Source organism: Pristis pectinata, chromosome 6, assembly GCF_009764475.1.
Source record: "Pristis pectinata isolate sPriPec2 chromosome 6, sPriPec2.1.pri, whole genome shotgun sequence".
NCBI classification, from domain to species: Eukaryota; Metazoa; Chordata; class Chondrichthyes; order Rhinopristiformes; family Pristidae; genus Pristis; species Pristis pectinata.
Genome location: NC_067410.1, coordinates 15,477,833 through 15,490,291, shown reverse-complemented (window position 1 = coordinate 15,490,291; position 12,459 = coordinate 15,477,833). Strand labels below are relative to the sequence as shown.

General features: G+C 40.3%; 1 protein-coding gene across 1 annotated transcript in view; it reads right to left on the bottom strand.

Annotated features, from left to right (window-relative positions):
- The window catches only part of LOC127571102 (NUAK family SNF1-like kinase 1), a 34,810-nt gene that overhangs the window by 20,233 nt on the left and 2,118 nt on the right, over positions 1-12,459 (bottom strand). The gene's annotated exons all lie outside the window — the stretch shown is intronic.

The window sequence follows — 12,459 nt, the reverse complement described above, 5'->3', positions numbered from 1 at the left end:
AAAGCAAGATAACATTGTTTTCAGTCGGAATGAACATACTTTCTGATAACAGTTTTATCAGAGAGTTTATGCTGATAGACCATTCCAGTGTAAAGAGAAAAGCATGCTGCTTCAGAATTCCAGAAACATGTACAGATTATTTCAAGAATACCTCAGTCTAGGAATGTTTGCAAATTCCATTCCCAAATCTCAGTTGATATTTTGAGGCTCACCGTGGTTGTGAACAATGTGTGTTCAACACTAATACTTAACTAAAATAAATCCTCACTAACTGATGAAAACCGGTGAAAGCTAACAGACTTGCTGTTGACTTGATGAAGGTTTCTATAATTACTCCACTTGGCAATCACTTAAGGAATGTTGCTAGACTTACAATCACAAGAGTTGCCCTCAGCCAACCTTTAGGAATATTTTACTCGAGTTTTGCTGTCTGTCTCAGATTCCCTTTGTAAAATCCAATGCCTGGCCACCTTAGATTCTTCCTACAGAGCAAATTTTCTGCATCAATTTCAGTTAGAGCAAATGAATCTTGGCAATGATTTAGCTAATCACACTAAATCGTGGCTCAGCTTTCTGTCATTTCAAACTTCATTTACTCAGCTTACGTCCCTGTTGCCTTTCCAACCTCCCCTTACACCTCCTTATTATTTTTGCCTATCTTGCCTCTTTTCTTTCAAGGCATTTCCTTGTCTCAACTCTCCTTTCTTTTATCCCAGTGATACACTTTTGCTGTTCCTTTCTTGATTTTTTTTGGTTTTCTTTTTCCCTAGATGCCACCTCTGGGTGATAAAATACATAACTGACATACAAACTCAAAAATTAATATTAGTGATATTAAAGGAACCACTTGATAAAATCCCTCTATCTGCCACATTATTGGTATTGGCATTGGTTGGTATTGGTTTATTATTGTCACTTGTACCGAGGTACAGTGAAAAACTTGTCTTGCATACCATTCGTACAGATCAATTCATTACACAGTGCATTGAGGTAGTACAGGGTAAAAACAATAACACAATACAGAGTAAAGTGTCACAGCTACAGGGAAGTGCATTGCAGGTAGACAATAAGGTGCAAAGTCAAACAAGGTAGATTGTGAGGTCAAGAGTCCATCTCATCGTATAAGGGAAACTTTCAATAGTCCTCAGGTTGCCCTCAGGGTCCTGTATCTTCTGCCTGATGGGAGAGAAAAGAAGAGAGAATGACCTGGGTGGGTGGGGTCTTTGATCGTGCTGGCTGCTTCACCAAGGCAGCGAGAGGTATGGACAGAGTCCACGGAGGGGAGGCTGGTTTCCGTGATGTGTCAATAACTCTCTGCAGTTTCTTGTGGTCCCGGGCAGATCAGTTGTCATACCAACAATGCATCCAGATAGGATGCTTTCTATGGTGCATCGATAAAAATTGGTGAGTGTCAAAGGGGACATGCCAAATTTCTTTAGCCTCCTGAGGAAGTAGAGGCGCTGGTAAGCTTTCTTGGCCATGGCATCTACGTGGTTGGACCAGGACATTACTTTTATGTTTGCAATGTTTTTAATTACTTCCAGGTGTTTGGGTTATTTTACTGTTTTAAATAGTATTTTAATTGTTCATATCATTCTTAATAGTTTTAAATGTATCTGACTTCAGAGTCAGCTTTAACTAATGGCAAAGTTCCAGGCAAGGCTTTGTCATCAGTCAGTTTTTTCAGAAGAGTTTTGTGGACAGGGCTTGTTCTGGCTCACCCATGTATTTCAGTTGCGTTGTACAAGGCTTTGCTGTATTTAGGATGCTGCCTGTAAGCTTCAAGATGACCTCAGTCAGCAAGTTTACCCTTAGGAAACGGTCAAAGTAAGAAATATTGACATACATCTGGGCAGGGTGCAGGCAGCAGGCTCTTCTCAGTAAAATTTGGGCCAATTAGTTAAGGCTTCCTAATGTATAGCTCATCCAAAAATGGATGTCAGACAACCTGCTGTAGGAAAGATGCCATTAAGCTGGAAAGAGTGCAGAGGAGATTTACAAGGATGTTGCCGGGACTTGAGGGACTGAGTTATGCAGAGAGGTTGAGCAGGTTGGGACTTCATTCATCAGAGCATAGGAGAATGAGGGGTGATCTTAAAGAGGTGTATAAAATCATGAGGGGCATAGGGTGAATGCACACTGTCTTTTTTCCAGGGTTGGGGAATCAAGAACTAGAAGGCACTGATTTAGAGTGAGGGGGAAGAGATTTAGTAGGAACCTGAGGGGCAACTTTTTCACCCAGAGGGTGGTCCGTTTATGGAATGAGCTGCCAGAGGGTTGAGGTAGGTACATTAACAACAATTAAAAGACGCTTGGACAGGTACATGGATAGAAAAGGTTTAGAGGGATATGGGCCAAACACAGGCAAATTGGACTAACTTAGATGGGTGTTTTGGTCAGTATGAACCAGTTGGGCCGGAGAGCCTGTTTCTGTGCATCATTACACTATGACGCCATAACTATTGTTTTCCTCACTTTCTAGGTGTGGTTATTGCTGATAGGGGCAGTTCATTTTCTCTCTCATTTTTCTTCTTCAAGACAACAGAGCCACAGTGAAAGTTTTAGTTGAGCGAGCTTTGGTGATGCAAGGTGACAAAGTTATCCACCTGTTTTGCTCAAGTTTGTGACCCTCAGACTTAAAGGAAAAGCTTGGATAGCCCTATCAGGAAAATGACTGATGTGGAAGAATTTGCTGACCTTGAGATCACTAAAGGTAGAGGATCAGAGGCTAATGAAAGGTGAAAGGGTAGGCGCTTGGGAATGTACTGAGCAGAGCAAATGTTTCGAATAAGAGAAAATGAGAATGGCTAGAGCAGAAATCTGCACAGATATTTTAAATTTTTTTTAAATTTAAATTTTAATTTTAAATTTTATTTACAGCGTGGTAACAGGCCCTTCTGGCCCAATGAGTTCGTGCCGCCCATTTTAAACCCATATTAACCTACCCGTACGTCTTTGGAATGTGGGAGGAAACCAGAGCACCTGGAGGAAACCCACACTGACACAGGAGAACGTCCAAACTCCTTACAGACAGCGACGGGAATTGAACCCCGATCGCTGGCGCTGTAATAGCGTCTCGCTAACCACTACGCTACCATGCCGTGCCATGTCTTGCAGCAGTAAGTTAATTGAGAGTTTTCCAAGATTATCTGCCTGGAAGGTATGGCTGAACAATGCTAGCATCTTCGTGATACATGGTATAAGGGTGGACAAGACGAGGCAATGTTCTTAAGGGAACCACAGAAATAGATACGGCAAGATATCTGACATGGTCATGAAGGTAGTGGTATATTCAAAGGCACAAAGAGCAATAAATTTGTGGTAGATATTAGATGATTTGAGACAGAGACTGGAAATACAGTGAACAGCAGTCGTTTGGCATAGAAGATTAGGAAAAGAAGAACAGGACAAAGTTTGAGTGACAAGTTGGAGAAAGTAGGCTTGGTGTAGGATAGCCATTGGAAACAATAATATTGGGTTGGTAGGCTTCCACAGAAGCTTATGGTAGATGGGCCAAGATGTTTCCTTTCATCTGTATACCTCTTTGAGATCATACACAACAACAATGTGTCGCTGACAGTATTTAAGAAATGTGTAGACAAGCACTTGAATCGCTTAGCCATAGAAGGCTATGGATCAAGTGCTGGGAGATGGGATTAATATGGAAGGGTGCCCACTGGTCAGCATTGATGAGTTGGGCCAAATGGCCTGTTTACTGTTTCTCTAAGAGTCATGGAATGCTGCATGATTCTAGCACTCTATAACAATCCTCTCCGAGCATTATCAAGTCATTGCAAACCTCATAGAACTAAGTCATACCTGGTTCAAAGTTCTGCTCCAGTCATTCCCATTTGCTTTTATTCAAAACATATGCCCTGTTCTTGCTGCAGACTCATAATCTATTCTTTTCCTGGCCTTAGATTTGCCCAGAGTCATACTGCATGAAAGCATTGTGTTCCAAGGGATCTGTAGCTTAATTTAATTTGGCAGCATTTGACTACACAGAACGTGTGAAGCATTAAAAGCTTTGTGTGCTTATTCCAATGGAAACCTTCTGCTTGACATCTTGTTTAGATAATTTGATCTGTTTCTTTATCAGAAGTTCCTCATCACTCACAAATTTCTCCATAGTATACACAAGCAACTGATTAACCATTTTCAGAAGTAGTTTCTCGCTTCATTGCTACCAATGTTCTCGTGCTAATTCCTGACTCAAGCCACGCGCCTCAAAGTGGTGGAAGATTAATGACAGGAGACAGATTGAGGGTGAGTCCTGGGCGGGAGGTCTCAGTAGTACTAAATCCTCTCATTCTCATATGCTGACACAAACATTTTGTCTCTTGACATCAACAATGTTCAGACAGAAATTAACACAAGGATTATCAGAACTTTTATCTAAAGAAAGCACTTTAGAATAGCTTATGCAACAGGTTCGCATTACTTCAAACATTTCATCATCTTCCAATAACATGTTAGATTTATCACCTCACTTGCTTTCATACTAAGTACCTCAAGATTAACTAACACATCTCATCAAAATGATCAAGATTAAAAGCAGAAGGCTTTAAATATGAAAAGTGCAAATGCTCTAAATCTGAAATAAAAGCAGAAAATACTGGAACCACTCAGGTCAGGCAGCGTCTGTGGAAAGAGAAACAATTAATGTTTTAGGTCAAGGACCCTTCATCAGGTTTTAATTAGGGGCTTGAGATTTCAGAACAGGGTGATCTGATGATGCACCTTTATAATAATGTTTTCAGTGGCCCATCACAGGCTTTTATCTCTGAGAAATACCAATATTGTGAGGCACTTTGTTATGCTGATGTTTGTACCAAGGTTAGCTGTGACTGTGGATGTGACTGTAATTCTCTCAGGTTATCAGAGTAGTCAGAGCTTGATATGCACCTGATGATGATGGTAGGGTAGCTGGAATGTATCAATGCAGCGAGGAATGCAGGATTTTCAAATCTAATTGTTTGACACACACGCTTGTTTGTTTTGTTCCTCGATTAGATACAGTGCGAATTTTGTCTGTGTTCTGTATAATGAGGTGGGGACCCAATATTCATTGGGACTGAGTGTGAGAAGTTTACGCCAGGAAATGAAAAGGGTGTTTCTCTGAACAGGAGTGTATCTTCTGGAACATTCCCTGCCCAGAAGCTAGCCAGGTTGACCATGGGATTGGCGGGAACGGGGCTGTTTCAGGTATCCGTGGATGTGGTTAGAGGAATGTGACTGGAGTTATGGAAACTGGAGAGGAACAAAGATGTAGTTTATAGCTAACTCTCTTTCACTGCCAACACTGGTACCTTTGGACTGCAGCAGTTCAATGAAGGAAGGTCACCAGAGGTTTTTTTAAGGGCAATTGGGGATTGGCAATAAATGTAGTCCTGCCAGTGATGTCCATCACCCATCAATCAATAAATAAAATTGCTGTTTTGCAAGGACGTTGGAATGAGGATTGGTTGAAGATCACAAAACTGGTGAGTTTGTTGAGCCTGGAAAAAAACTGCTTCTGCTGATCTCTAAGCAGACATTTGGACCCAGTCCTTCCTGCATCCTTTTACCTGCTGGGTTTTCTGAGACCCAGGAAACTGGCTGAAAGCAGAAACATAAAAAAATACAAACATGTACCTTACTTAAAAGAATTCAACAATCAATTCCATCGCCTGGAATGGGATTAAATGCCCAGCTCTAATTCTGCTTCTGTTTGTGCTTCTGTTTGTGTCTTTGGGGTGGCACGGTAGTGTAGCAGTTAGTGTAACGCTATTACAGCGCCAGCGGCCTGGGTTCAATTCCAGGTAAAAAGTCCATTGGCAGCACAAGTTGTTAGAAGGCCACAAGGATGATCCATGAGCAAGGCTTCAGGTTGTGCAAGCTGAAGCTTATTCACCACTTGCGACCCTCTCTGCCACAGCGGTGTGGCCTTTTAAGTCATTGGAAGCCACAAGTGGCTGTGGGGATCTCACAGGAGGTGTACATGAGATGTGGGCTGGGCCATAGACAATCCGATCCATTATTTCAAACCAGCTCAGTGTTAAAATAATATGTCTTTACTCTTCTGTGTTCAGTTATTTTTTAGTTGTTCTTGAAATATCCGAAAATTTTCAATTATAATGTCACTAATCTTTGGACATATAACTACTTGGCTCCCAGTAAAACAAGTTTCCCTAATGTTATTAGAAAAACCTATGTTTACTGTCAATGCAACAATAAAATGCTGATGAAATGAAGTGAACTGCCTGTGGTCAGCATGAGGACAACTACTATGTAAAGGATGAGATACTGACTTGGTGTAAATTTTAGAATTCTGGCACCAAATAAATCTGCAGAGAGACCGATGGAATCCAGCAATATCCTTTGGGAACTCAGCATACAGTTGTTGTACAACGTGGCTGATCATTATTGACATGGCTCATTCTCCACACTTGCAGATGCTGGGACCATTTTGCCACAATATGCCATAAATTCAGATAGGTAAATGATTAATTTGCTAACTTGGAAGTAAAAAATGCAAGAGGTTAGCCTGCTCTGGTTTCTAGTTTTTTTCCTTGTCTGACTATTAATTGTTAGAGTACTATATTCTCTGCTCGTGATACTATTCCCTCTACTGCAACAAGCAGATTGTATGATTGCTTTGCAGCAGGAATCTGTTTAGTTCATAAGCATGACCCTGAGTTTCCAGTCACCTGTTACTTTAATTCTCTGACCCGCTTCCATCAATCCCTGGGACTTGCATGGGGTGGGAGCAAAGCAAACAGGGGCACAGGCCACTCGATATTCACCTAAAAACATTATAGTGGGAGCTTATGGGCACATGCTCACATATTTGGTCCATTACTTTAGGGACTTGCACATGTACCCTACCAAAAGCAAGCACGTTTGTAGTTCTGCATGTATATTCCCTCTCTCTGGTTTTAGCTTTGTACAGCATTCCAATCAACTTCAACATTTGCTCAAGGAACAGCACCTCATCATTTGACTAGCCACATTACACCTTCCAGCACAACCCTGAATTTAAGAATTTTGAATAATGAGTTTGTTATCCCCTTTACACCTCCTTTGGACCATCTTTAGTTTTTTTACTTTTTCTTATTACTACCCAATTTTCCTTTGCAAAGTCCACCCACCCTGGACATTCTCTCTTCTCCCCCCTCCCATCAGGCAGAAGATACAAAAGCCTGAAAGCATGTACCACCAGGCTCAAGGACAGCTTCTATCCCACGGTTATAAGACTATTGAATGGTTCCCTAGTACAATAAGAGAGACTCTTGACCTCACAATCTACATTGTTACGACCTTGCACCTTATTGTCTATCTTTCTCTGTAGCTGGGACACTTTACTCTGAATTCTGTATTGTTTTACCTTGTACTAACTCAATGCACTGTGTAATGAATTGATCTGCATGAATGGTATGGAAGACAAGTTTTTCACAGTACCTCAGTATAATTGACAATAATAAACCAATCCCAATTCCCTTTAATCACTTAATCTCTTGCCTTCCACCTTGTTGCAGACTTCCCTTTTGTTCTTTCATACTCTCCCTTCCTCTGCATCCTAAAACTTGTTTATCCTTTTTTTCCCAGTTCCGATAAAATGTCACAGATATGAAATGTTAACTCTAGTATGTACACATAAGACTAGAGTTATGCTTGGGTGAGGCTGGATAGGGAAAATAGATTTCCTTCCCTAAAAGCTTTTAAAAGATTGTGGCTTTTTATGATTAGCTGACAGCTTCATGTTCACTTTAATTACTTAAAGTTCACAAATTGCCCTTGGTGCAATTTAATTCATTCTTTGAACTATTAATACAGTGCTCTGAATTGCTAGTCTGGTAACAAAAACACATATTTGTATACTATATAAATGTTATTATCATCAAATATAGCAGGGTCCGATGCAGACCTAAGCACACAGTGGATGTAGAGCTACAGATCTGTCATTCTCAAAATTAACTAAAAGATGCAACTTTTCCAGAACCTAATGCTGAAGGTCTTTCCTCTGCAATAGATTATATTTTTGTCCCACACAATGTAAGAGACGTTGAGACATGCAAGATGACCCACATTGAGATAAAGGATTCTGAGAGAGATTGACAGACCGGGAGGCTGAGAGGCTATTTCACCAGCTGGAGTCTAGAATTAGAGGGCACAGTGGGAGGTCACCATGTACGACTGAAAGGAGGAGCAGTTTCTTTCCATAGAGAGTTGTAAATGTTTGGAATTCTCTGCCTCAAAAGCTTCTGGATGCTAAATCATTTAGTACGTCCAAGGCTGAGACTGAAAGATTTTCGAACACCGAGGGAATAGGGGTATATTGTGTTGAGCAGCTCTATGTACTTGAAGTACAGGATCTTATTGAATGCTGGAACAGGCATGATCCAATGATTCTTCTATTCTAATGCTGCTAAGAAATATGCTCTCAGGGTCCTTTATCACAGTAACATAAAAAGTAAGTAAGAATAGTTTGCTAACGATCCACAGTCATGCAATTCCAACATGTGTCCAGAAGATCCTGAAAATGATATGAGCTTTCGTTACCTTTTAGCATACAATAATTCTTTTACAACAGGCATAAGCAAATAAAAGGTTGATTGCACAGAAGCGGCCTCAGAGAGGGAAGGGCCACATGGGAGATTAGCATTAAAGAAGTTAAAGTAAAGTAAAGTTAAAAAGCTTGAATATTCATGGCCAAAGTGAGTGACATGGTTTTGACTTTCTCCCATCACTTTTCTCATGGTCACAGGAGCAGAGGATTTCCAGGGCACTTTCCCGTCAGCCCTCAATTTATTCTCTCTCTTGAGAGCCGATCCAGCTATCTACTGAAACCACTGATATTGTTTCTTTCACCTCCATCCCCACGAGCAGTAAATTCTGGATTAAAACTCCAGTGTTGTAGGGGAAGAATGAAGGTAAGAGAATGGGTTATAGTGGTCGGGGTGGGTGAGGACAATCAGCTAAACAATTAGCACTGTGTGTCTGAAGTTACAGTCCGCGGACTCCAATTAACAAGTCAAAGAGCCACCAGTTTTAAGCAGACTGCCTGAGAGAGAGGTAGAAGCTGGGTCGCTGACAGCATTTAGTAAGTGTCCAGGTGAGCACTTGAATTGCTTAGGCATAGAGGGCTATGGACCAAGCACTAGGCGATGGGACTAATATGGAAGGGTGCCCGCTGGCTAGCATGGACAAGTTGGGTTGAGTGGCCTGTTTCCACGTTGTATGATGGAACTTGAAGACTAGGGGACTTAGGGGCTCCAGCTCTGCGGAATGACGCTCCACTTGGTCCCAGACAGACAGGTAAGATGCAAGGACTGAAGGTGTCAAACAAGTTAAGCAGGGTGGGAGTTAAACAGAGCTGGAAGAAGCATCAGTCCCTGCAGAATGGAAGTGCAGGAGGTAATCATCCTACAGGATAGGCTGGCAGCTTCCAAGCACTGGCTTCAGTCCAGAACCATTAACACAGATCTGGAAATGTTCCCATCTATGATCCATTTTTAGCAAATTTTAGTGGAATACAGTTTCCAAAAATATCTCAATATTGTCTGAGAGCATGAGAGGAATGTGGTTCCTGTGTAAATTAACCTTGTATAGGAAATATGAAAACAGACGGGAGCCAGAAGTAACATCCAGTGTTATTATTGCTGTTGAAAATAGCATTGTACTGAGACAGCCTGGCACAACAAACATAGGTGCACTCCAATGTACAGTATCCAACAGATATGAAGTGTTGCTGAGCATGTTCAATGATGTTGTTGAACACATTTGCCTCAATGAGGCTGAAATATTAAAACTGTTGTTCAGTTCATCAAGACACAACAAATATCCATCAAGCACACATACCTGAATAAATATTATATAAATTTTAATTATTTGACTATGTAAGATTAATGAGTGAAAATTTGCAGCAAAATAGTTGTGCCTTATCATAAATCAACTTAATTTAGTGATCACATGAAATTAAAAGAAAATGTTGCTCAGGTTCATTAAAAGTCCATGTGTTCAACTGTTGTTAAACAAGAGAACCAATATCTAAAATGAATACTTAATTTCCTATTCCAGCCCTGCAGTAATAATAGGAACTAGCCTTGCTACTTCTTTGAGTTCATCTTCCCCATCCCATTTGAAATGCCCTTCCATAAAATCAGCCACTGAATGTGTGTAACACCAAGAAACCCCAACAAAATTGAGGTCAATGTGTATACAAGGTAGAAATGCCATCATAAGGAACAACTAAGGAAGCTGAGTATGGCAACTGGAAGCAATCATGCCAGCCCTCTTACATTAATGCAGAGATTCCAGAGGGAGTTGTCTTTGGCCCAACCAATCATCTTTCTTTAATCAATGGCCCTGATCACAACTTCAGAAGTGAGTCTATTTGCTAAAAAGCCCACAGCAGCCACTACAATTACAACTTTTCCAATAGCGAAGAAGTCCTTAGCAGGTTACAGCAGTACTTGGTCGACCTCCATGCTTAAGACTGTATTTGTTTAGATAACATACTTATCAGGTAACGACCAGCAAGAAAAGGCCTAATCGGTTCTACTGATACTCACATTACCATCAAATCCTGGAGGGTCAGTCCTGATTGTAAACTTAACTGGGATCATCACTTCAGCAACAGCGTTAACAAAAGCAGGGAAAGCCTGGGTATTCTGCAACATATGGCTCATTTCCTGACCTGTTAACACTTCTCCACCATCTATGTTTAAGTAGGAGTATGATAGAAGGCTCATCTGTCATCTAACTGGATTCAACTGCAAAAATATTCAAGAATCTTAACACCAAAGCAATGCTGAGTCACAGCATTCAGTATCAATTCCCACCATCATGGGTGCACTGTGACTGCAGGTTAAATTAACTATGTTGCCAAGCTCTGCCAATCAGTCTTCTGAACTGCACCACAAAAAAAAGCCAGAGGGTAGCATTGTGATGCAACTATCATAATCTTTTCGTAGCCCTTCACTGAACATCATTCTGACTTAGATATATACACAGGCATTTCTTATCATCGTTAAATCAATGTCTAGCAATGCACTGTCCAACTCCCTCATGGGAACATTATCATCACAAGGATGGCAGCAGTTGAAGACTTCTCAGTAATGAACTTTTGAAAATCTTTCTTTTCTCAAGTCCTGAGAATAAATGTCAAAAGTATTGAATAGATCAACAATTGCCTGAGGAAACCATGTTTTTTTTTCTGTTGAATTGGAGTAACAGGCGTTTCTGGAAAATGGAAGCAGAGTTTTTGAGTGGTGCATTTATATTTCATACAATGCTGGAACTAAAGCACTTTGTTACAGCATTGCAATGCTGGAGTTTCAGACTAACTATAAAATTTGGCTTGGCATCACTGCGAATGAGAATATTGCTAGTGTCTGATGCTGTGTATGTAATGAGGAACTAAAAGAAACTAGTTAACTCAAAATCCAGCTTATTTCTAAAGAAGCATTCATCCTTTTTAATTAGGCAATCTTAACCATCATTTGATGTTTTGATATTATTCCTGTTGACTAAGATAATGGATTATATTCACTTTATTGACTGGTAATGTTTAATAAATTTGACTGAACACATTTGTAACTAAATCCATTGCTGGACAGTTATTAGGATACTTTGATTAATAATGAACTCTTTTAATTCATTATTCAACCTTCTCATAACTTCATGACTTTTTAGGCTTGTAACTGAAACTCTCACCTCTAGATTTTGAGTAATGTTAGCAATGGACTAAACAATGTGTATATGTACAGAGAGAATCAGTTTGCAGTATCTTCATTGTTGGCTCCCAAAACATACACAGATGTATATGGAAGAAAAAACATTCTTTTCTACACCCTCCTTTTTAGAAAACCAGCAAATCACATCTAAAGTGCTGAGGCCCAATTTCAAGCTGACCTTGAGTTTTCTGGTTGACTTTTGCAGCAATGAGCCAATAATTGGTCCAACTGAATTTACATCCCTAAACGTACTCATGGTTAAAGTATCCAAGTATCCCAGACACCATAGCATTCAGGAGAAAGGCAGGAAAACTGACACATTTTTATGAATGTGAATGACAATAGAGATGTGAGAGGTCAGATTGTTTGGGATCCTGGTTGACTTTGGTAGATTCACCTTAATCTACTCCAATGAAGTTTGGCTAAAGGCATTAATTTACAATTAATTTACAGATGTGGGCACAGTTGGCAAGATCAGAAATTATTGTTTTTTTCTCTAATTGCTCTTTAGAATGTGGTGGTTCTAAAATCTCTTCAGTCCATCTAGTGAAGCTACTTCTGCAATGCAGTTAGACAGGGAATTCCAGAACTTAGACTCAGCTGCAGAAAAAGGAGCAGCAATACATTTCTGAATCATGATGGTGTTTGACTGGGAAAGGAACTGGAAAAGTAAAGGAGCTATAAGTCAGAGGAATTGGGACCTCCTATATAACAATAGCAGGATGCAAATTACAATGATGAT